This window comes from Parasteatoda tepidariorum, chromosome 1 (assembly GCF_982258835.1).
Source record: "Parasteatoda tepidariorum strain Cologne lab strain chromosome 1, Ptep-v5.0, whole genome shotgun sequence".
Classification (NCBI taxonomy): Eukaryota; Metazoa; Arthropoda; class Arachnida; order Araneae; family Theridiidae; genus Parasteatoda; species Parasteatoda tepidariorum.
The window spans coordinates 127,575,451-127,600,308 of record NC_141755.1 but is presented as its reverse complement, the minus strand read 5'-3'; the positions used below and the strand labels follow the sequence as shown (position 1 = coordinate 127,600,308).

Here is a 24,858-nt window from a genome sequence, read left to right as displayed (position 1 = left end):
AATATCTATGCATTTAAAAAAAAATTTTGTGCTAATTTTATTCTACAGGTGAATTAGGTTTTACTTTTCAGATTTTTCAAATGGAATAACTCTTATTTTTAAACGTATATTTTTCTGCTTATTGATCGATGTGACGATAACAATTCTAATGTATATACATATTTCTCATATGTGGCGCCATAAAATCTGCCCCTGAGGGGGTTTACCTTCTTAGGTAAACACAGGGAGTCACGCCCCGGGGTACCCTAGTGATCTATCCTTAGTATAATTTTTTTCAATGAAGCAATTTTTTTCGTTCTAACGTGTTATATGTTTGAAAGTTTCAAAATAGTAACAGAAAATAGTTTTTTTTTCCTTGCATCAAAATCGATGCATTAAAAAAAATGTGCTAATTTAATTCTACAGGTGAATTAGGTTTTACTTTTCAGATTTTTAAAATGGAATCACTCTTATTTTTAAACTTCTATTTTTCTGCTTATTGATCTATGTCAGGATAACAATTCTAATGTATATACATATTTCTCATATGTGACACCATAAAATCTGGTATTTCTACATGTACTTGAAAAAAAAATTTTTTCATTGATAAAAATTATACTAACTTGTTGTTTGAAAGTTTAAAAATATTAACTGAAAATAGTTTTTTTCCTTGCATCAAAATCTATGCATTTAAAAAAAAAATTTCTGCTAATTTTATTTTACAGGTGAATTAGGTTTTACTTTTTAGATTTTTCAAATAGAATAACTCTTATTTTTAAACTTCTATTTTTCTGCTTATTGATCTATGTGAGGATAACAATTCTAATGTATATACATATTTCTCATATGTGACACCATAAAATCTGGTATTTCTTCATGTACTTGAAAAAAATTTTTTCTCATTGATAAAAATTATACTAACTTGTTATATGTTTGAAAGTTTCAAAATATTAACTGAAAATATTTTTTTTTTCCTTGCATCAATATCTATGCATTTAAAAAAAAATTTTGTGCTAATTTTATTCTACAGGTGAATTAGGTTTTACTTTTCAGATTTTTCAAATGGAATAACTCTTATTTTTAAACGTATATTTTTCTGCTTATTGATCGATGTGACGATAACAATTCTAATGTATATACATATTTCTCATATGTGGCGCCATAAAATCTGCCCCTGAGGGGGTTTACCTTCTTTAGGTAAACACAGGGAGTCACGCCCCGGGGTACCCTAGTGATCTATCCTTAGTATAATTTTTTTCAATGAAGCAATTTTTTTCGTTCTAACGTGTTATATGTTTGAAAGTTTCAAAATAGTAACAGAAAATAGTTTTTTTTCCTTGCATCAAAATCGATGCATTAAAAAAAATGTGCTAATTTAATTCTACAGGTGAATTAGGTTTTACTTTTCAGATTTTTCAAATAGAATAACTCTTATTTTTAAACTTCTATTTTTCTGCTTATTGATCTATGTGAGGATAACAATTCTAATGTATATACATATTTCTCATATGTGACACCATAAAATCTGGTATTTCTTCATGTACTTGAAAAAAAATTTTTCTCATTGATAAAAATTATACTAACTTGTTATATGTTTGAAAGTTTAAAAATATTAACTGAAAATAGTTTTTTTTTCCTTGCATCAATATCTATGCATTTAAAAAAAAATTTTGTGCTAATTTTATTCTACAGGTGAATTAGGTTTTACTTTTCAGATTTTTAAAATGGAATCACTCTTATTTTTAAACTTCTATTTTTCTGCTTATTGATCTATGTCAGGATAACAATTCTAATGTATATACATATTTCTCATATGTGACACCATAAAATCTGGTATTTCTTCATGTACTTGGAAAAAAAATTTTCTCATTGATAAAAATTATACTAACTTGTTATATGTTTGAAAGTTTAAAAATATTAACTGAAAATAGTTTTTTTTTCCTTGCATCAATATGTATGCATTTAAAAAAAAATTTTGTGCTAATTTTATTCTACAGGTGAATTAGGTTTTACTTTTCAGATTTTTCAAATGGAATAACTCTTATTTTTAAACTTCTATTTTTCTGCTTATTGATCTATGTGACGATAACAATTCTAATGTATATACATATTTCTCATATATGGCACCATAAAATCTGGTATTTCTTCATGTACTTAGAGCAAAAAAAATTGTCTCATTGATAAAAATTATACTAACGTGTTATAGTTTGAAAGTTTAAAAATATTAACTGAAAATAGTTTTTTTTTCCTTGCATCAAAATCTATGCATTTAAAAAAAATGTTGTGCTAATTTTATTCTACAGGTGAATTAGGTTTTACTTTTCAGATTTTTCAAATGGAATAACTCTTATTTTTAAACTTCTATTTTTCTGCTTATTGATCTATGTGACGATAACAATTCTAATGTATATACATATTTCTCATATGTGGCACCATAAAATCTGGTATTTCTTCATGTACTTAGAGCAAAAAAAATTTTCTCATAGATAAAAATTATACTAACTTGTTTTATGTTTGAAAGTTTAAAAATATTAACTGAAAATAGTTTTTTTTTCCTTGCATCAAAATCTATGCATTTAAAAAAAATTTTGTGCTAATTTTATTCTACTGGTGAATTAGGTTTTACTTTTCATATTTTTCAAATGGAATAACTCTTATTTTTAAACTTATATTTTTCTGCTTATTGATCGATGTGACGATAACAATTCTAATAAATATACATATTTCTCATATATGGCTCCATAAAATCTGGTATTTCTTCATGTACTTAGAGCAAATAAAATTGTCTCATTGATAAAAATTATACTAACATGTTATATGTTTGAAAGTTTCAAAATATTAACTAAAAATAGTTTTTTTTTCCTTGCATCAAAATCTATGCATTTAAAAAAAATGTTGTGCTAATTTTATTCTACAGGTGAATTAGGTTTTACTTTTCAGCTTTTTCAAATGGGATAACTCTTATTTTTAGACTTCTATTTTTCTGCTTATTGATCTATGTGACGATAACAATTCTAATGTATATACATATTTCTCATATGTGACACCATAAAATCTGGTATTTCTTCATGTACTTAAAAAAAAAATTTTCTCATTGATAAAAATTATACTAACTTGTTATATGTTTGAAAGTTTCAAAATATTAACTGAAAATAGTTTTTTTTTTCCTTGCATCAAAATCTATGCATTTAAAAAAAATGTTGTGCTAATTTTATTCTACAGGTGAATTAGGTTTTACTTTTCAGATTTTTCAAATGGAATAACTCTTATTTTTAGACTTCTATTTTTCTGCTTATTGATCTATGTGACGATAACAATTCTAATGTATATACATATTTCTCATATATGGCTCCATAAAATCTGGTATTTCTTCATGTACTTAAAAAAAAAATTTTCTCATTGATAAAAATTATACTAACTTGTTATATGTTTGAAAGTTTAAAAATATTAACTGAAAGTAGTTTTTTTTTCCTTGCATCAAAATCTATGCATTTAAAAAAAATGTTGTGCTAATTTTATTCTACAGGTGAATTAGGTTTTACTTTTCAGATTTTTCAAATGGAATAACTCTTATTTTTAAACTTCTATTTTTCAGCTTATTGATCGATGTGACGATAACAATTCTAATGTATATACATATTTTTCATATGTGGCACCATAAAATCTGCCCCTGATGGGGTTTACCTTCTTTAGGTAAACACAGGGAGTCACGCCCCGGGGTACCCTATTGATCTATCCTTAGTATAATTTTTTTCAATGAAGCAATTTTTTTTCGTTCTAACGTGTTATATGTTTGAAAGTTTAAAAATATTAACTGTAAATAAATTTTTTTTCCTTGCATCAAAATCTATGCATTTAAAAAAAATGTTGTGCTAATTTTATTCTACAGGTGAATTAGGTTTTACTTTTCAGATTTTTCAAATGGAATAACTCTTATTTTTAAACTTCTATTTTTTAATTATTGATCTATGTGATGATAACAATTCTAATGTATATACGTATTTTTCGTATGTGGCACCACAAAATCTGCCCCTGAGGGGGTTTACCTTCTTTAGGTAAACACAGGGAGTCACGCCCCGGGGTACCCTAGTGATCTATCCTTAGTATAATTTTTATCAATGAGAAAATTTTTTTCGTTCTAACGTGTTATATGTTTGAAAGTTTAAAAATATTAACTGAAAATAGTTTTTTTTCCTTGCATCAAAATCGATGCATTAAAAAAAATGTGCTAATTTAATTCTACAGGTGAATTAGGTTTTACTTTTCAGATTTTTAAAATGGAATCACTCTTATTTTTAAACTTCTATTTTTCTGCTTATTGATCTATGTCAGGATAACAATTCTTATGTATATACATATTTCTCATATGTGACACCATAAAATCTGGTATTTCTTCATGTACTTAAAAAAAAAACTTTCTGATTGATACAAATTATACTAACGTGTTATATGTTTGAAAGTTACAAAATATTAACTGAAAATAGTTTTTTTTCCTTGCATCAAAATCTATGCATTAAAAGAAATGTTGTGCTAATTTTATTCTACAGGTAAATTAGGTTTTACTTTTCAGATTTTTCAAATGGAATAACTCTTATTTTTAAACTTCTATTTTTCTGCTTATTGATCTATGTGAGGATAACAATTCTAAAGTATATACATATTCCTCATATGTGGCACCATAAAATCTGCCCCTGAGGGGGTGTACCTTCTTTAGGTAAACGCAGGGAGTCATGCCCCCGGGTACCCTAGTGATCTATCCTTAGTATAATTTTTATCAATGAGACAATTTTTTTTTCTTACTTGTTATATGATTGAAAGTATCAATATAGTAACTTAAAGTAGTTTTTTTTTCCTTGCATCAAAATTTATGCATTAAAAAAAAAATGTTGTGCTAATTTTATTCTACTTTTGAATTAGGTTTTACTTTTCAGATTTTTCAAATGGAATAACTCTTATTTTTAAACTTCTTTTTTTCTGCTTATTGATCTATGTGACGATAACAATTCTAATGTATATACATATTTTTCATATCTGGCACCATAAAATCTGGTATTTCTTCTTTTACTTAGTATAATTTTTATCAATGAGACAATTTTCTTTTCTAACTTGTTATATGTTTGAAAGTTTAAAAAATTAACTGAAAATAGTTTTTTTTTCCTTGCATCAAAATCTATGCTTTAAAAAAATGTTGTGCTAATTTTATTCTACAGGTGATTTGGTTTTACTTTGAAGATTTTTCAAATGGAATAAATCTTATTTTTAAACTTCTATTTTTCTGCTTATTGATCTATGTGACGATAACAATTCTGATGTATATACATATTTCTCATGTGACATCATAAAATCTGGTATTTCTTCATGTACTTAGTATAATTTTTATCAATGAGACAATTTTTTTTGCTCTGATGTGTTATGTTTGAAGGTAACAAATTATTAACTGAAAATAGTTTGTTTTTCCTTGCATCAAAATCTATGCATTAAGAAAAATGTTGTGCTAATTTTATTCTACAGGTAAATTAGGTTTTACTTTTCAGATTTTTGAAATGGAATAAGTCTTTTTTTTTAAACTCTTATTTTTAAACTTCTATTTTTCTGCTTATTGATCTATGTGAGGATAACAATTCTTATGTATATACATATTTCTCATATGTAACACCATAAAATCTGGTATTTCTTCATGTACTTAGTATAATTTTTATCAATGAAACATTTTTTTATGCTCTAACGTGTTATATGTTTGAAAGTTTCAAAACATTAACTGAAAATAGTTTCATTTTTCCTTGCATCAAAATCTATGCATTAAAAAAAATTTTATTCTATAGGTAATTTAGGTTTTGCTTTTCAGATTTTTCAAATGGAATAACTCTTATTTTTAATCTTCTATTTTTCTGCTTATTGATCTATGTGACGATAACAATTCTAATGTATATACATAATTCTCATTTGTGACTCCATAATATCTGCTATGTTTCTTCATGTACTTTGTATAATTTTTATCAATAACAAAATTGTTTTTGCTCTAGCGTGTTATATGTTTGAAAGTTACAAAATATTAACTGAAAATAGTTTTTTTTTTCCTTGCATTAAAAAAAATTTAGTGCTAATTTTATTCTACAGGTAAATTAGGTTTTACTTTTCATATTTTTCAAATGGAATAACTCTTATTTTTAATGATCTCTGTGACGATAACAATTCTAATGTATATACATATTTCTCATTAGTTGCACCATAAAATTTGGTATTTCTTAATGTGCTTAGTATAATTTTTATCAATGAGACAATTTTTTTTGCTCTAACGTGTTATATGTTTGAAAGTTACAAAATATTAACTGAAAATAGTTTTTTTTTTCCGTGCATCAAATTCTATGCAATAATAAAAATGTTCTGCTAATTTTATTCTACAGGTAATTTAGGTTTTACTTTGAAGATTTTTCAAATGGAATAAATCTTATTTTTAAACTTCTATTTTTCTGCTTATTGATCTATGTGAGGATAACAATTCTAATGTATATACATATTTCTCATATGTGACACCATAAAATTTGGTATTTCTTAATGTGCTTAGTATAATTTTTATCAATGAGACAATTTTTTTTGCTCTAACGTGTTATATGTTTGAAAGTTACAAAATATTGACTTATTTTTTCCCCTCGAATCAAAATCTATGCATTAATTCATCGAATCAAAATCTATGCATTATTTTTTCTGCTTATTGATCTATGTGAGTATAACAATTCTAAGATATATACATGTTTCTCATATATCTCTCTTCTTCAACTCATACCTTTTTGTGGATATAATCTAATAAGCTGATGAAGAGATTTTTTTTTTTCCAAATTTTTATTTATTTAAAAAAAAAATTTTTTTTGCTAATCTTTTTTCTTTTTTCTGTAATTTTTTCTTTCTTTTCTCTACATTTTAAACTTATTTTATGAGTTCTTTATGCTTTCAGCTTATGCATAGTAAATAAAACTTATTGATTTTCTTCGTTTTTTTCTTTTTGTGTTTTTTATGCTATATATATACAAATTATAAAATGTTTAAACAGTGTTTAATCAATTTATACGACCCATCAATGTGTAGCATTGTCATCGAAATGCATATGGGTTTTTATAAGAATGTTTTACCATTTGAGATTTTAAGCATCTTATTTATTAATATTTAGACAAACAGTGTATGAAACTTGATATTTTATACTTGTGTGAACTTTTAAAATTGTTTTCTTACCCCTTAAATAATTTGTTTGTTTTTTTTTAGACCACTAGAAAAATTTCATCTGAAAGATATTTCAAAGTTCCTCTCTGTTCTAAAGATTGTGATGAATGGTTTGAAGATTGTAAGAATGATTATACTTGTGTCTATAATTGGCCCAGAGAATTTAAATTTCAGAAAGGTATGCACTTATCAAGTCTATTTTTTTTTCTTCCTTTTTACAACTTTTTAACTCAATGAAAGAAACAAAAATAAAATAAAATTATTGAGCTGCTGCCACAAGTACATAATTTATTAAATGAAAGTCTTGGTCAATTAATTGAAAAATTATAATGGATGATTTCTATTTCAACTTCTTGTAATTTGTGTATTTATATTTTTGTATAATTTATGTATATATATATATATATATTTTATTAATTTGTTACTACATTTTTGTTAGTCTTTTAAATTTCTAAGCCTATAAATCTGCAAAAATTATATAATTGTGTTGAACACTTAAAGCAAAAAATGCTGAAAATTGTGATGAATATTTCAGTGCATATTTTGTTATAAATTTCATTTTGTTGTGTGAACATTTTTGTAATTAAGATTTTTTTTTATATCAATAGAATGTTACAGCAGGATATTAATAATTGTCTGTCCTGTAGCATAACCTTCGACATAGATCTATTCCTGGGTTTAATTTTAATTCATATTGTTAAATTTGTAAATTAAACTTTTCAATTTATAAAGCGTGATTTGAAGTTTTGTGTTAATCCATGCAAAGGATCTCCCCCCCCCCTTCGTACAATTGCTAGGGCATGTAAATAAGGCTTATTTTTATTTGTAAAATCTCAAAATTTGCTCTTGAGGGTACTTTTCCACTAACCTAGCTGTAAAATTATTGAACTGTTTAGAGTTTTTATAATCTTACTGTATTTGTGGTTTTAAGAATTTTCAGTACTCCAAAGTAATTTTTATCAAAAAAAGTAAATAAAGCACTCAATGTTTTCTTAATCATGAATTTTTTAAAAGGTACAAACTGGATGACCTTTATTTATCTAATGCATATTATTAGTAAATGTAGTGACTAATAGTGTATTATTTAGATTAGTATTTGAAAAATTAGATTAATCTCTTTATTTTAGTTTTTTGACAGTTTAGACATTGACGAACAATTGGAATTAACAATTCAATAATCACAAATATGTCAAATTGTTTCTTCAAGGCCATTTGCCAATTTATTTTTGGACAATTATTTTGCCACTGTTTTTTCTTGAATGTTCCAGAAACTATTGTTTCAATTATTTAATTAAAGATATATTCAAATTACAAACATTGAATGCTAATATGTAATTTTTACATTTCGAATCTTTACCATGATTGGGATCTGATCTAATTATTAATGAAAATTTAGAAAATTAATTATTAAAAATTTAAGTTCTAATTTAGTTATGTTATATGGTTTTATTTACCTACCAAATTCATCATAGATTATATCAAATTCACCATAAATCTTTACCAATTCAGCATAATCAATCTTAATAATCAGCATTATAATTTATAAAAAAAAACTTCAGTTCTTGATAATAACTCTGGAATGATTATTTTGTAGAGTCAAAATTGCACAGGTATGAAAAAGACTTTTGGAGAGGGATATCGTAAAAGTAAAATTAAGAATACTTTTCAAAAAAGTTTTTTTTTTTAAAGTCTTTCTTATAACTACTTTTTTTTTACAAACAAAATTCCTGTAGCAAGTCTTAAATGTGCACAATATTAAATATGTTTTGAGGTCTTACACATTAATTTTTCTTCAATGAACTCCATCTTTTTTAATTTTTATAAGATTCCAGACTTGTTTTTGCAGGCCTCAAAGTTGTCCTTAAATTTCTTAAAAAATAAAGTGTCCTTAATTTTTAAACATTTCAATTAATGTCCTGAAATGTTTTATGATTTTCTAAATTTTTAGTTGAAGTTAGCGGGAAGAATAAATATTTATCAAAAAAAGAGTTGTAGAAATTTCAAATTCAAAAATTATGTTGCATGCCATGGAAGAAAATAAATAACAAAATGAACGACACAGTCTTTATAGCGTCATAAAGACGTTTTTAGTAATTCTATACAATACTATGAATTACAAAATAAAGACAAGAAACGAACACCGAAGAAATTAATTGAATGAGTCACTTTTGGATTTCTAGGTCCATGTTAATGCATTTTAACCATTTAAGACATTTAACATGTAAGTAACAAGTCAATTGATATTATTTAAAATATGTTGCAACTCCAATTAATGCTTTGCAGTGCCCTTTAAAGAATTTTATTATGAAGATTAACAAAAACATTACACAGAGGATGTGTTTACATTGAATGATTTAGATTATGTTTAAAGAAACCGGTGTAATTGCAAAAAGAAATGATTTAACAATCCTTTTTGAGCTTTATAATTCTATATAATATAAATAACACAAATCTGATTAAAAGAATTTATTACATGTAAAAAACGAAATAAGTTTTTTCTCAAGTTTAAATTTCTAGATTGGCCATAGAGATTATTGTAAGTCTTTAGAGCTAACTTTCTTTTTTCAAACAAACAATTTTTCTATCATTAAAAATGAAATTTTATTTCAATCAGCATAAATTTAAAATTACAAACTAAGCATGTTCATTCTTTTTCAAACAATTTCCATTTTTTGATAACAGTATACGTAAATAATTCTAGTAAAATGTGGAGTAAATTGATGACATAACTAGATATAGAAATAACATCTTCCAATCAAACCTTTTTTTTATTAATTTAAATTTTAAGAAAGACTAACTTAAAAGTTACCACATTAAAAAGAAAACAAGTAAATACAAAATAAAGTGCACAAGAAATACATATTAATCACATGGAAACAAAATTAATAAGTTTTTATTTCAATATGGTGTTTATAATATAGTGTTAAGAAAATTACCAATTCATTTAGAACAAGGTAACTTAACTTTCCCAATTTTGTCTTTATGTTCCAGAGACAACTTGAAAATAAAAGTATTAAGTATATAGTATTATTTAAGTATTTCAAAATCTGCAAAATGCTTATACAGGGACAATGTAAATTTGAGACACATAAAAGTTGTGAATTTTCTTACAAATTATGAACTCAAAAGGTCAACCAAAAGGCAAAATTCTTAGAAAATAGTGTACTAATAAATTTTATTTTAAATTTTACTAAAATGTTAGGGGCTAGTTACAATTTCTTAGGCAACTCTCATCTTTACATAAACTTTGTACATTGCAGTGTTGTGTATCCAGAATCAAGATTTAAGCATGCCTAGATTATCCATTTCTCTTTGATAGTAGGCATTCAAGGTTGCACTCTGCAATAAAAAAACCATAAGATCAATTTTTATTCAATCATGTCTTCTATCACGTTGGTAATTTTTTTTTTTTAAAGATATATTAAGTTTTTTTTTTTTGGTTTTTTATTTGTTTTTTTATTAATTTTCATGATATATAACTATATTTTACAATTCATAAATATAATCATCGATGAAATATTATTATTGTAACAGAAATATTAAGTTAAATCATAACACAATTGAAACTATCTTTCTGCATTATAAATAACTTTGTTAGTATAAATAATAAATGTAACTGCAAGATTCAAAATCATTGAAACTGAAAATGTATCATTATTAAGTACTGAAAAGCAGGCTAAAATAAATAAATTAAGAAATTAATTACACAAATTAATTATTAAAATAGGTGTGATGCCTTAGACCTTTATAGCAAGTTGATATAACATTAGGATATATAATAGCGTAAATCACTAATTCAGTAAAAAAAATCACATAAGAATTCTCTCTCTATATATATATTCATATTCAGAAATATTTGCAATGTTAAAAGGAAATTTGGTTTTAAGGTAGTGTTTTAAAATTAATATTTATTAAAATAATCGAATTTTTATTATCATGTTTCGAAAAATATTATACTGCTTTTAACAGAAGTGTAAAGATCTGTTTTTTATTTGCATTCTGTAAAAAGATTTTGAGATTTTTAAAATGTCATTTCAAAAGTGCTGTAATTTATTGCAAACTAATTCTAATAAAATATATTTTAAATCTTAATTCCTGATAAAGTTTAATTATGATTCCTCAAAATCTATCTTGTACTTTTTTGTTATGAGTACATATTTATTTCATACATAACAACTTTGCTTCTCTTTAGATAACAGGAGTCATTATAATATCAGCATCAAATGTGATATTTAAATTTATTTTTAGGTCACAATATATGTCCAGAAAATTCCCAGTGCTTGACATTTTCAGAAATGTATAAAACGGCAAAAGACTTTTGTGAGAATGTAAGTATAAAATTATTTAATTTTTAATCAAATCCTTGAAAGTATTAAAATAAACTGGTTATGATAGTGTACTGATATTTAATATTTTCAGTGATTTTTTAATCGAATACTTGTGTAATGGTGAGGTTATTTGTAATAATAAGTTTTTCCTATTCTATTATGTCACTTTAATCACTCATGTGAGAACTGAAAATTGAAATTTTAAATGCATTTCACTTAAAACCAATTTTTTTGACAATTGCCTAGCTATAAAAATGTTCACCATTCTAGTCCATAAATCCATATTATATCATATGTGCTATATTGTATTATATAGGTGCAAAAGTTGATTCAACTGTTGAACGAATAATTTTAAGCAAACATATTTTGTATTAGTTTCATTCATTTTTATAGCATAGAAAGATTGTGCTCCGGAAAAAATCCGTAGAATAATAAATGTGATTAGAGATAAAAGTAAACTTACACATAATTATTCATTTAAATTATGCTGCATATAATTCATTTAAATTATGCTGCATATAATTCATTTAGAATATCATGTTTTGAAAATTTCAATGATTTAAATTTATGAAGATATAAATTTTTTGAATGATTTTACTCAAGAAATGTTCCGGATTTTTGAATTGAACCCACAATCACCCCTGCTGGTCTAGCTGTTTCTCATTGTTGACATTGCATTCTTATTGATTAGAATATCATATCATACTATTCTTAATTCATAAATATATACAGTTTATTCGACAATTTATCAGCTTAAAATTAATAGAAGTTATATTTTATTTTTATCTCTTATTTGAAGTTATTTTTATTCTAGTCTATTTTGATTATAGAGATAGTATAAGTTGGTTTATATTTTCAACTATTTGAATTTTGATTAGCGCTTTTTAAGTCTTAGGGCTTTAAACTAAAAGTGGTGTACCTTTTTTACATTTTAAAGTAATCTCATGATGCTATTTTATCTTGATAAATTTTTTTTAAACATATAATAGCTTTCGATTTACAATTATTGAAAGTTAAATGAGTTATATTTACTTTATAATACATTTTAATTTAGGCTGCACTCAGTCAACGTATGCAAATAAAATAATAAATTCTATATGATTATAAAATAGTAAAAGGATATTAGAGAATAACTTTTTCCACTATTTCTGCATAATCTCTTTACTAAAAAAATTCGTGAAATGTTTTCGCCAATCTGACATTAAATCCAAATTCAAAAGTTACAAAATTATGTGGATAAAGTTTCAATTGTAATTAAGTAAAATTATTAGGGTTTAAATTATGTTAAAATGGTATTGGAATCTAAATCTGTGGGAATTTTTTTTTCTTTGCAAAATTTCCAGAGAAACTTAATAGAGCAAGCACTGTCGTTTGGCAAGGTTGATGCTGGAAAAAAAGCCTGCTTTATGATCGTAAAGAAAAAAAATCTTGCCATGAAAAGAAAAGAAAAAATTCTCTTGGTGGCAGAATTTCAGGACTTTTTTTTAAAAAAAAGATGACGAAGCAAGATAAATAATGAAAAAAAACTATGTAACCTGCATCGCTAATATCAAAAACATTTAGTTCATGAGTGGAAAGTTCATTTTTTATGATATTTTTAAAACAGAAGAAGTCTGAATTTTTGTTTTGAAGAATAAAAATTTGCGTGGGATGTGCATTTTAAATGCGGATTAATAAATTAATATTTTTTAAAAATTCTTTTCTGTTTTACTATTGCACTAAATCATATTTTTAATTAAATCATTAGTGATTCTACTAGCTATGAACCAGATCGCCTAGCCGTTTAAAGCTAACAATTGTTTTTTTTCTAAAAGCTTAAACTTAGTCAACGCTGTATATAAATTACTGCAAGTTGCCATATTTAATGAGACAAGTAGTGTGATCTATGAGATTTATGATTAAATACAACTCATCTGCAATCAAACGTTTTAAAAAAAATGGGAAAGAAAGTCATAACTTTCCATAGACATTCTCCCAAATCTTGAAAATGTTTCCCTTGGAGTAAAACTGATCCTGAAACCTCATTAAAAACTGGCTTTGACGTGTACCCTTAAGTATAAATTATTTTTGGATGAAAAAGAAATATAAGTTACAATAGATTTTGTTATGGAAATTAAAGATTTGATAGTGTAGTGTATCTACCACTACAAAAATATAATTCCAATTCACCAGTATATAAGACATGTTAATTCGATCCTATGGTGGGGTACCTTCTTATAGATGGAGGTCTCCCCACATTGGGGACCCGGACCCGATGAGAAAATGCCCACCTTCACAGAAACTCCCACTTCGATTTACCCTAACAGAAATTCTTACTTCGATGGATGGTTCACATTGAACAGTTGACTTGCTACTTGTGACTGCGACATTGTCCTCACACTGTTGCTTCTAAAGTTTGGTCTTCTTAATACAGCTTCTCACAAAACAGCAATGAATCAACTAATGGTTCATCGAATTCTATCAGAGATATAATTCTGGTGAGAGAATACTGTAGTGTATCTACCACTACAAAAATACAATTCCAATTCACTAGTTTATAAGGCATGTTAACTCGATTCTATAGTGGGCTACCTTTTCATAGATGAAGGTAGACATGGTCGATATCCACTCTTCCTACAGATAGTTTCAGTTGTTTAATCTAAACTTAGTTTATTTGAGGAAAATGTATTTTTTATGTAGTTTATTTTCTTATTATGATTATTATACTTTTTATTTACATATTATAGTATTTTTATTGCTTAGGATCATTCTTGGAAATATACAGAAAGTGAATTTTGCATGCATATTTGGTTTGATGGAGTGGCTGATGTTAAGAAAAAAGTAGCCGAACATTATATCGATCTTGCCCTCTCTCCTAGCACTGCCCAGTACTTCATCTACTTTTTTGTATTGATTGTAGCACAAATAATGGGTCACTGAAGTACAATATTTAAATTAGGATATCTATTAATGTTGTTCCTGTTTATCTATTTTGGATATTTAGTTTTTGAAAATAAATATATATTTTATGAATTGTGATGATTTATTCTGAAACATTCTCCTTGCAAATACATTAATTCTGCTCTATAAAAGTGTTAACTTATTATTTTCTAATTATTAAAGAAAGTCAAACAGGATAACGAGAACCAGTTGCTATGAAACTCTTTGGTAGAGAAAGCCAGGGCCCAACAAAGGCAAGAGAAAAGAAAATGTTAAAAACAGAGCTTAATACGTAGTAATCCATAAAACTAAAGTTCATTTATATTGACTATGTATTTATGTTTATATGCAGCAAAATGCAATCCCTAGGATCTCCTAGAAGTATCTAAAAACTTCCCTCTATCAGATGCAGAGTTCGAATCTAGTCCTGTCAATCACTCGTTAGATTTCAATATCACTTCTTGTAAATTCCTTGCTAAATTTGTTAGATTTGTTTTTCATGCATAAAAATGAAAAGTCATTTCTCTAGGTTGCCACTCTACAGGGAAAACTTAGAAAATACAGGGAATTTTATTTCTTATATTCGTCTTTTAAAAGTGGTGACTACTCGAAATACAATTAATGAGATTTCAGCTTTATTAGACTATTTAATTCTCTACATTAATTTTTTCAGCAATTAAAACTAGTATAGTTATCTAAGATGATTGTGCTCTGGAAGAAATCCGGATTTGTCGCTAACCACAATCCAGAAGTTTTAAGGAATCACTGATCACATTTATGCCTAAAAATTCTTGTATATTTTATTTAAAAATATTAGAACTAGATTTTCTACTTGGCATCGCTTTCATTTGTAAATATTTTTTTCAGATAGAATAATAAATGTAATAAGAGATAAAAGTAAACTTATACATAATTATTCATTTAAACTATGCTGGAAAATATCAATGAGTTGAATTTATAAAAACATTAATTTTTTGAAATGCGTCATTAATGATTTTAGTCGAGAAATTTTCAGGATTTTCGAGTTAGGCTTACAAGCACCCCTAAGTTACCCTAATATAGCTCACTCAAGAGTACAGTGAATGTATGTTTCCTCTTAATAAATATATTGTGTATAATATGTGCGTGGAATTTTTTTCCATCCAGATTTGAGTGGCAACCGTGTTTTGGTGAGTACAAAGAGAATGAAAATTATGTACTCTTCATGAACTCAGGATATAATTTGTTATAGCACGACCCATAACTAAAGATGGTTGCAAAAAAAATTATTTAGCACCTCCGAATAAATTGCAAAAAGTGAGCTCTACTTGGAGTGGAGCTCATACATCTCAACTTGTCACATTTTTACGGGAGATTTTTCTTACCGGTTTAAAGTGGTAATAAGTTGTATGGTGCTTCCACACCAAAAATAATAATATTTTAGACTTACCAATTTCCGAAGCTCAATTGACCCTTGTGTCCACTGAGATGATCTCACTACCTCTAGCCATGTTTTCGTCTTCTACCATTGATCCTCTTTCTTCAAGCTAACATTCACCGATATTACACAGATAACATTATCATTTATCCCGAACGAACTGCCATCTTCTGTTTCTATCTAACTGCCAACTTAAATTTTCATCCCCCAGGGGAACACTGTTGTGTGACGGGTATGGCGCACCCGGGGACCCCAGCTAGACCTCAGTATTTTTCTGCTTCTCTCTTGAAATTATCCTGTTTTAAGTTTTACACCTGAAACCAAATTAATATTTTAATCTAGTGTGCGAATGTCGACTCGTTTCCTTTTAAACACCGATTATAATTTACACATTTCAGATTTCTGTTTAATTTTTTTTCCTTTGTCGGGTTTTTAGGATTTGTTACTTTGCTGCACATCTTTATTTAAAAATTTTTTTTTTCTCTGAATCGAACAGACTAACAACGTTAGCTATTGCTGAACAGCATATTTGCAGTGTGCCGCGTTTCATCATGGAGTTACCAGTTTGCATTCTTACACAAGTGTGGCGGGCTTATTTCGCGGTGTCTGTTGGTCGCGTGCTCTTTGGGCCGTGTAGATGAGCGATAGATCCCCCTCTCTCACTCTGATCGAACAAGTTGCTCGGGATTAGCTCTGTATCAAGGTAATGATCTTCCGCGTAAAATGAGATACAATTTTTTAAAATCCATTTATTTTATCCTTAGATATTTATTTCTTAATTAAAAAGTGCTTTAAAATTTAATTGTTAACACCTTGTAAAATAAATTAAATTAAAAACGTTTTGGGCTATTGTTTTGTGTAATATATACTTTTCAAAAAATGTAAAAATTTGGATATTAAATTTTGAGTGTAACAGCTATTAAAATTTTAACTCAATGACAAATTAAAATTTTTATTTCTATGTAATGATTGATAAATAAGATATGTATGGAAATTGTATAAAATTGTTCAAAGCAAGCGCAATGTTTTATTAAAATACAAGTAAGAAAACGTAATTTAAGGAACAAAAAAACTTAGATAATTTCAGATGGTTTGATGGGTGCTGATAAAAATCATTGATAGTTTTAGATTTCATCCTATTTGCGATAACTTGCTTTCAGTTTAAAAAATAAATAAAAAAAAATGAAATTTAATATTTTTTCGGCACAGGTAACGTGAACTATATTTTTTCGGCACACATAGCGTGAACTATTTCCATTTTCAACAAAAGTTTTATCTCCTTTTAAAATCAGAGTTAATAAGTTTAAGCACTTCACTTTTTCCAGAAAACTCAAATAATAAAAGAAATTAACTGCTTTAAAAATGCGCAAGTTTAGAAATTAAACCATCTAACAATCAATGAACATTCATAATAAATATTGTAAAATTAAAAAAAAAAACATGTACTACCCTTAATGTCAGAATTAGTTCACTTTTTTCCCCTTTGTATTTAAAAAATAACAACCGATTGAGTAAAGAGAATCATTTCAAGTAAGAAAGAAATATCCATGCGAATCTTAAAAAAATTATTGAATCAGATTAAATAAGTCTCCTACTGATGGCTGAGTCTGCCAATCTGGTATACTTCCCATACAAGCTATCATCGAAGCTACCCTCCCTAAAATGCCCTCTTCTTGTTTCCATATGTATGTGGTGGGCTTGAGAGTGTTCAGGCGAGCATTGCCATTGTTACAAAAGGGTTTTCACCCTGTCACGACATATTTTCACATAAAATTTATGTCTTAAATATAATGCTGTAAATTCTAGATTTGTAATAATTGCATCACTTGAAAAGAAAATTTCCGGCATGTACCACGGTTGTCGTCTAGCGAAACTATTTCTAATAAACAAGCTATTTCCCTATTGAAATAATAGATAATATTCCTAGTATTATAACTCTGCACAGTACTCTAAATGAGCCGTGGAGGTTTAGTCGATTTCCAATGAGGTGAACCGGGTTGGAATCCCAGCGATGGCTGATCAATGCGAATTCCGCATCGACCACAGTGCTGACGCAAAATATCCTCGGTGGTAGCCGATCATGGGTTAGCTATACGCTTCAAGTGTCAGAAATTCAGTCTCTCAGCCAACAACTACAGAGGAAAAGAAACATGTTCGCGTTATAATCAACCTAATACAATTAGAACTTGTACTCTCCCTGAGAAATGTATAAACTGTAACGAAACACATTCTGCTAATTCTCGTCAGTGTTTGAAATGGAAACAAAAATTGCTTGAAATGATCTGATTGGTCAACTTCCGCAACCTTTTGTAATAGGAGATTTCAATGGCCATTGCCCTATTTGGGGAAGCCCTGCCTCCAATACTAGAGGTTTTTCCAATTGAAAAATTAATTGATGACCGTCTCCTAAGTATTCTTAATACAGGAGAAAGCACCCATTTTCGCGATCATTTATGCCCTCAATTTAGCTGTATGCAATGTATCTCAGTGTGCATATTGGTGATGCTATCAAGTATCTATGCTATCGCGAATTAGATTCACATCCTGCATACATAGTGATTAAAATATAGTTATTGACCACTTAGGCATGATGCTTCAAGTAGTGAAACATAGTTAAAAATTGTCAAAATATCTCAAACCATGGTGGAAACAAGAAGGCCAAAAAAAAACGATACGTTGCTTTTATAAAGTCCAGCTCAATGACTCGTAGAATTCGACGCAACATTCTGAAAATATCTTGGCACAATTTCGTATCCTTCGTAAAGCATAATTCATCATCAAATATTATCTGGAACAAAACAATATCTGGTAAATACTTTGCCCATAACATACCTATTCTCAAATGCAATAATTTACAAATATAACATATTGCTAATGCTTTTGCTGAAGTTTCTATTGCTGTAATTACCAAGAACCATTTGCTATTATAAAAAGAAAATGTGAAAAAGACAAACTAATGCCAAGAAACACGAACGATGACTATAATAAACCCTTTACTCTAGAGGAATTTCTATAAGGTTTAAAAAATACCCATCCTACAACACCTGGTCCTGATTTGGTGCCTAACCTAACCTAACGAATACAACCTAAAAGGCTATTCTGTAATTATATAAACGTATATATGCAGAACGAACTTTCACAGAAAACTGGTTAAAAACATATAATACCTATTGTTAAACCAGGAAAAAAATCCCGAAGACTCCACTAGCTACGGCCTATCTCGTTAACTAGCTGTATCTGTAAAATTCTGAAACAATTTTACATGTTGAGGGCATATTCGCACTTGAAACAAAACTGTCTTTAAAAGTACAGAAGTGATTTCCGCAAAGGATAAATCACGGTGATATCTGTTAAAACTTGAAATTAACGTTCGTCAGGCTTTCCGTAAAAATCAGCACTTAGTTTCAAGTTTATTCACATAGAGAAGGCCTATGATAGAACATGGGGGTATAGAATACTTAGAGACCTCATCACTTTTTTCCTCGAGTGGGGTGGGGGGGGGGTTAAATTCTTTAAGTAAACACTGGCAGTCACACTCCCGGGATACACTAGTGATCTGTCCCTTCGTTTTTTTCTTACCCCTTGTCGTGGTCGCTAAATTTGCTAATGAGGGATTTTCGTCTGTGTTCAATTACTTCCCTGATGGGAAACGACCACCTACGTGTTCGCCGTGACCCTTGGCCCTGCAAAGAAGAAACCTGGTACCCCAACACCATGCTTTAGCCCGTACTTCAGGTAAACGGTAGGTGCATATCGGCCTGTATGCACCAATCGGCTTGTCACGAACGCCATCTGTTGACTAGTGTCAAGCCCGGGAACATTACTGTGCACCTCTTACAGGTGAAGGCTGCTTCAGTGGTGACTTGCGTCGCGGCTAATAGCTATTGGTCAGCATCGATGTTCAAGTAACGGGTTGGGGTTAGCGTCTATCTTCTACGTGCATCCCCTAAGTTGGACTGCGTGGTAGGTGGTGGCTGAAAATAGCACGGTCTTAAGCTCTGCACTAATTACCATATTCGAGATCACCCCTTCGAGCCATTAAGATATAATCCTAGATATAGTATTGCTCTGTCAATACACAAACTGATTCTGCAGCACAGACATTTACTTTCAACCATCAGATTAAATCGAGCCGTGGTGGATCGGGGGATAGAGTGTTCGCTTTCCAATGAGGTGAACCGGGCTCTCACCTACCACAGTGCTGACGTAAAATATCCTCAGTAGTACTCGGTTCGTGGGTTAGAGTCCCCTTGTGGTTCGGCTCACCGTGGGAGATTTTCGTGGATTTCCTCTCCATGTAATACAAGTGTGGGTTAGTTCCATCAAAAATCCTCGACTAATGCAAATTTCTCCCAATACTTGATCCAGGAGTTTCCCTGTCTTCTGGATTGGGTACAAAATTACAAGGCGACGAAGTTAAACATTAGTTGTAGTAAATCCAGACTTGGATCGGCGGTTATAAAGTAAGATAAAACCACATACTCAAAAACCTAGCTTCAACGTCCAATAGGACCACATCACCTCCACCTAACAAAACATATAAAACAGATTATTCCGAAATGGCTCTACCTTTTTCGAAACAGCTCCCCACAAAGAAAAGCCGTCCCGAAATTTGAAGACCTGGCTACTTTAAGAAGAAAACGATTTGCAAAATAAATTGTCAATCAATCCGTTTCTTCTGCTTTGCAAAAGATGGATTTTGATCCATCAATCTTGCAGGCAATCATCTTGAACAAGTTCATAATGTCCATATGCTTTAGATCATTGAAGTCGTCTTCATGGCAGTGTTGCAATATGAACTTCGAGTGCATTTCCATCTAAACAACTCCCATTGTCATCCTCATTACAGATCTGCGTTTTTCAAATTAACATAAATATTCTTCTTCCTGTCCTATTTATTTACCTCTACAAGCTTACGTTTCCCAAGCAGATTGAATTCATTGATTGTCCAGTTACCTTCACCTTCTATTTGGCTTGGAAATTTTATAGGTTACAGTGAACTGTGGGGCAGTTCCGCTTCCAATGATCGGGATCATAAGATTGAACAACTCATCCATGACCATAATCTCTGTTTGGTTAATCAATTTTCATACTCCGACACAAACCTTTCATTCTATTGATTTAGCTCAAGCCGTTCATAAACTTTTCTTTTAGCGATAGTGTTCATAACAGTGATCACTTCCCACTTATAGTTTCATATTCCGTTAAGGTTTCTACACGCCCAAAACCATCGGTGTTCATATATCATCTCGCAAACTGGCTCTTATTCACTGGAGCTGCGGAAGATAGCATTCCAAAGACATCGACATGTTTTCTTCGTAAGTCTTGTTTGAATTCTGAGTGTTCCACCGCTTAGGTTGTGAAACATATTCCGTTGATCCCCTTCAACATCAAATCTTAAAGCTATTAAACAGGCTAAAGCGGTTGCTCGAAAGATCCGACGCCAAAGGGTGTCCTCGAAGCGCTATTGTCTCATCTAATACATCTCCCAGGCAAGTCTAGTCGAGAGTAAATTGGCATGGACAGTGAATTTTGTTTTCCTGTCCTTGAAAACTACCTATTCTGCTTCTAACGATGTATGCAATATGCTTTGCGAGACATTTTCAGCCCAAATAATTGCATTTAAGTTTTCAAAACCATAAGCGCCGGCTAACCGTAGAATAGAGCGTTCGCTTTTGAATAGCAGTCTTATTCTACGGCTGCTATTGTTCTGTAGGTTCCATCAAAAAGTCCTCCCCCGAGAGAAAATTTCTCCCAATACTTGATCCAGGTGTTCCCTTGTCTTCTGGATTAGGTTCAAAATTTCATGGCCATGGTAGTCGTTAACCCAAAATTGGGTAGACTATTCGACGACGGTTATGAAATTAAATAAACTAATTATATTTAGTTTTATTGAATATGAGAAGAACATTTGATTTGTGGGTTAGTTTTTTTTAAAATCATTTTTGACTGTTTTATTTTAAAAGATTTAAGTCGAATAAAATGGATCGAATAGTTCTTAAGTTACTTAATAAAAAAAGCCGTTTTTTTTTTTTTTTTTTTCAAAAAATGTATTTCTTAAGAACTATTCGATTGATTTTTTTTTAATTATTCGATGTTAAAATTGCGTAGTCTAAAATTATGAAAAAAATTTTTTCGACTATTCGGACGAAAAAACGTTGAAATATGCGTTTATAATAAATGTTCAGAGCGTCCGTTCTTTTCTTGGAAGCAAAGGTGGTTGAGAATAGTAATATAAATTTACGTAAATTTTTAATAGGGTCTATTTTTCTTTTGGCTATGTATTGTTCTGGGATTCACATAAACAATAATACTGGTATAAATAATATAAATACTGAATTTAAATATTGAATTCGAAAAGTTAGTTGAGTTAGATCAGCGTGCCTTTTTTAAACTAACGTCACAGGTAGTTTCCAAGAATCGCTACAAACTGTTTTTTTTTTATTGTTTCCCCCTACAACTACAGTAATTTCACTACTTCCGACCACAGGGTAGTAGTCCTGACTCATTCTCCTTCTTTCACTCTTAATATACAAGCTCTATGAAAGTTTAAATTCTCTCTCCCTGTAAATATGTTTAAAAAAAAAGCTTTTAATCATTCAATTAAAAAATATTTTTCAATTGTTGGAATCCTTGAAGCAGTCTTGTATTGAATTGAGGAAAGGCAGCATCTAATCCATCGATGTTTATGAATGGAGTCGGAATAGTGAGTGTGCAAACAAAGAGCTTTCACCCAAAGCAAATGTCGTTGGTAATGAAGTATTCATTCTGCATTAAAACCTTCTCTGTTTGTATGCATTTGCATCAGGAGACGGTTGTATTTCAATTATTATATTCTGAAAGGAGATACGAAAATCTCACTTATTTCCCATAACTGTCTACGCTTTTTGTTACGTACGACAAAGTCCCGTTTTCTATTCCATAAACGCAGAGGATTTTTTTAAACGCCCATTAGAGCATCCGAATTGTACTCTTCCTTCAAATAGAGCGACCGAATTTTTATTTTATTTTAATTTTAAGGAGAAACAAATGCTTCAAAACTATTTTGGGATTGAAAAACCAGAGGTAGTCACTTTTTGTTTAGACTTTGGAGATTCTAAAGATGTTTAGCAAAAATGGATACTCGCGACCAGCGTTACGTTTTATGCTTAAAACGTTTGAAAGAAGTAAATGGAAAAATAAAGTAAAAATCGGTCATTATTAAAAACAAGCTAGTAATGTTTAATTACCTTTTTTTTCTTTTAAAAGTTTCGAAGGAAATGTTCTAGTTCTATGATTGTTGAAAGGTTCAAAGAGGTTGTTATATGAAAACTGCTGCTTTATTTCAGATTCTATTTTTGTATCACCGCTAGTTTCTTTGTTTAACGATGCGTCGCAATATTCAGCCCATGTGTTTAGCTTGTTTCTTTTTTTGGTCCACTAATAAGTGTGTCATCTTTGCCTAGGCAGGAAAGGGTGCTTAGCCGAATTACCTTTTAAAACCTTAAATCTTTGAATACCATTCGACTGATATCTCAGAATAAGTTCTCAATCTTCTGTTTTGTTCAAAAGATCTTTTTTTTTAGCGTATTTTATAATGTGACCTTTCTCTTTTTAGAAGTTTTCACACTCTTGTTCTATGCTAATGCATCTTCTTCCTTGCCTCCTTTTTTCGTTGGAGTTTTGCCTGCCTCAAACCATTTATTTCTCTTCTTTTTCTCCTCTTTTCCCAAAACTTCATCAGCAGAATTTAATATGATATTTTTGAATGTATCCCTTTTTCTACTGGTTATATATCATTTTCATTAAGTTTAAAGTATTATACACTAATTTGTTCTTTTGATTCGTCTTGGTACATTCCAACGCCAATTCGGTTGCTTTAATCCATCATTGATTTTATTAATTGGTAATAGTCCCCACGACAACATTTTCTCATACCTCACTAACTCCTCACTTCGGAGGGTCTATTCATATAGGATCGATTTGGTTTTTCGTCATTCCATTTAGAGAAACCCCAAGTCTCTTTGTAAATGCATTTATGTTGGAAATATGTGCTACTTATGATTAGGTTGTCATACGTTGCAAAATCTACTTTTATAACCGTCGTTGAACAGTCGACCCGATTTTTGGGTTTACGACTCCCGCAGCCTTATCATTTTGAATCCAATCCAGAAGACAAGGGAACTCCTGGATCAAGTATTGGGAGATATAGCACGTGTGTGCTTTAAAGTTAATAACATGCTATATTTAAATCGCGTAATTAAAAATTAATTACAAAAATAAATAAGAATAAAAAAAGTTTAAGTTAAGGAAAAATTTAATTTATAACAAAAACATATAATGAAAACTTACATTGTAAAGAATTAGATAATTTTAATGAAGGGTTGAGGAACGCGTCCTCTCTCCACGCGAGTCAGTTTGGAAGTGCGTGAGTATGAGGGGTTTTACAACCGGTTATGCTGGCTGGATTTACCTCACTTCAGTTCGTTTTTTGGAGTGGTCAGGAGGGTTGTCGAGGTACATACTTGGGGACTGGGTGTTTGCCGAGGCACACCACAGTACTCCCCCCTTAGTACCAAAGGTACGAAACAGTCTATGAAAGTCTATAGAGTGATTACAAGTATCGAGGGTTAAACTGGACTTTTCTTCCAGAACGAGTCGTAACCGGTAAAGAGTCACCTTGCTCACATTGAACTTGTGGAATTGAAACTGCTGGCGTTGGAACTCTTTCTTCTAGTACGGGGTCTGTTGAGTCTATGTTTAAAAGAAAGGCTGGTTTTAGCCGGTCAATGCTTATGGTGGCTTCCTTCCCATTTTTCTGAATCGTGAAATGTTTTTCAGTTCTATGGAGAACTTCAAAAGGTCCATCATAAGGTGATGACAGCGCAGGTTTCAAGGTATCGATTCTTACGAACACATGGGAGCACGTTTCTAAAGCTGGATGTACGAAGCATGACGATTTTGAATGGCAGGACGCAGGTGTAGGTTTTAGAGTTCTGAAGGTTTCTCTAAGTTTCGAAA

At 29.5% G+C, this 24,858-nt stretch overlaps 1 pseudogene across 1 annotated transcript in view; it reads left to right on the top strand.

Annotated features, from left to right (window-relative positions):
- The window catches only part of LOC147816917 (folate receptor gamma-like), a 122,047-nt pseudogene extending 107,513 nt beyond the window's left edge, over positions 1 to 14,534 (top strand). Inside the window, exons 4-6 of the transcript XR_015429500.1 lie at positions 7,237 to 7,372; positions 11,443 to 11,522; positions 14,265 to 14,534. The product of XR_015429500.1 is annotated as a folate receptor gamma-like (transcript). The remainder of the gene's footprint in view (positions 1 to 7,236; positions 7,373 to 11,442; positions 11,523 to 14,264) is intronic.
- The last annotated feature ends 10,324 nt before the right edge of the window (positions 14,535 to 24,858 follow it).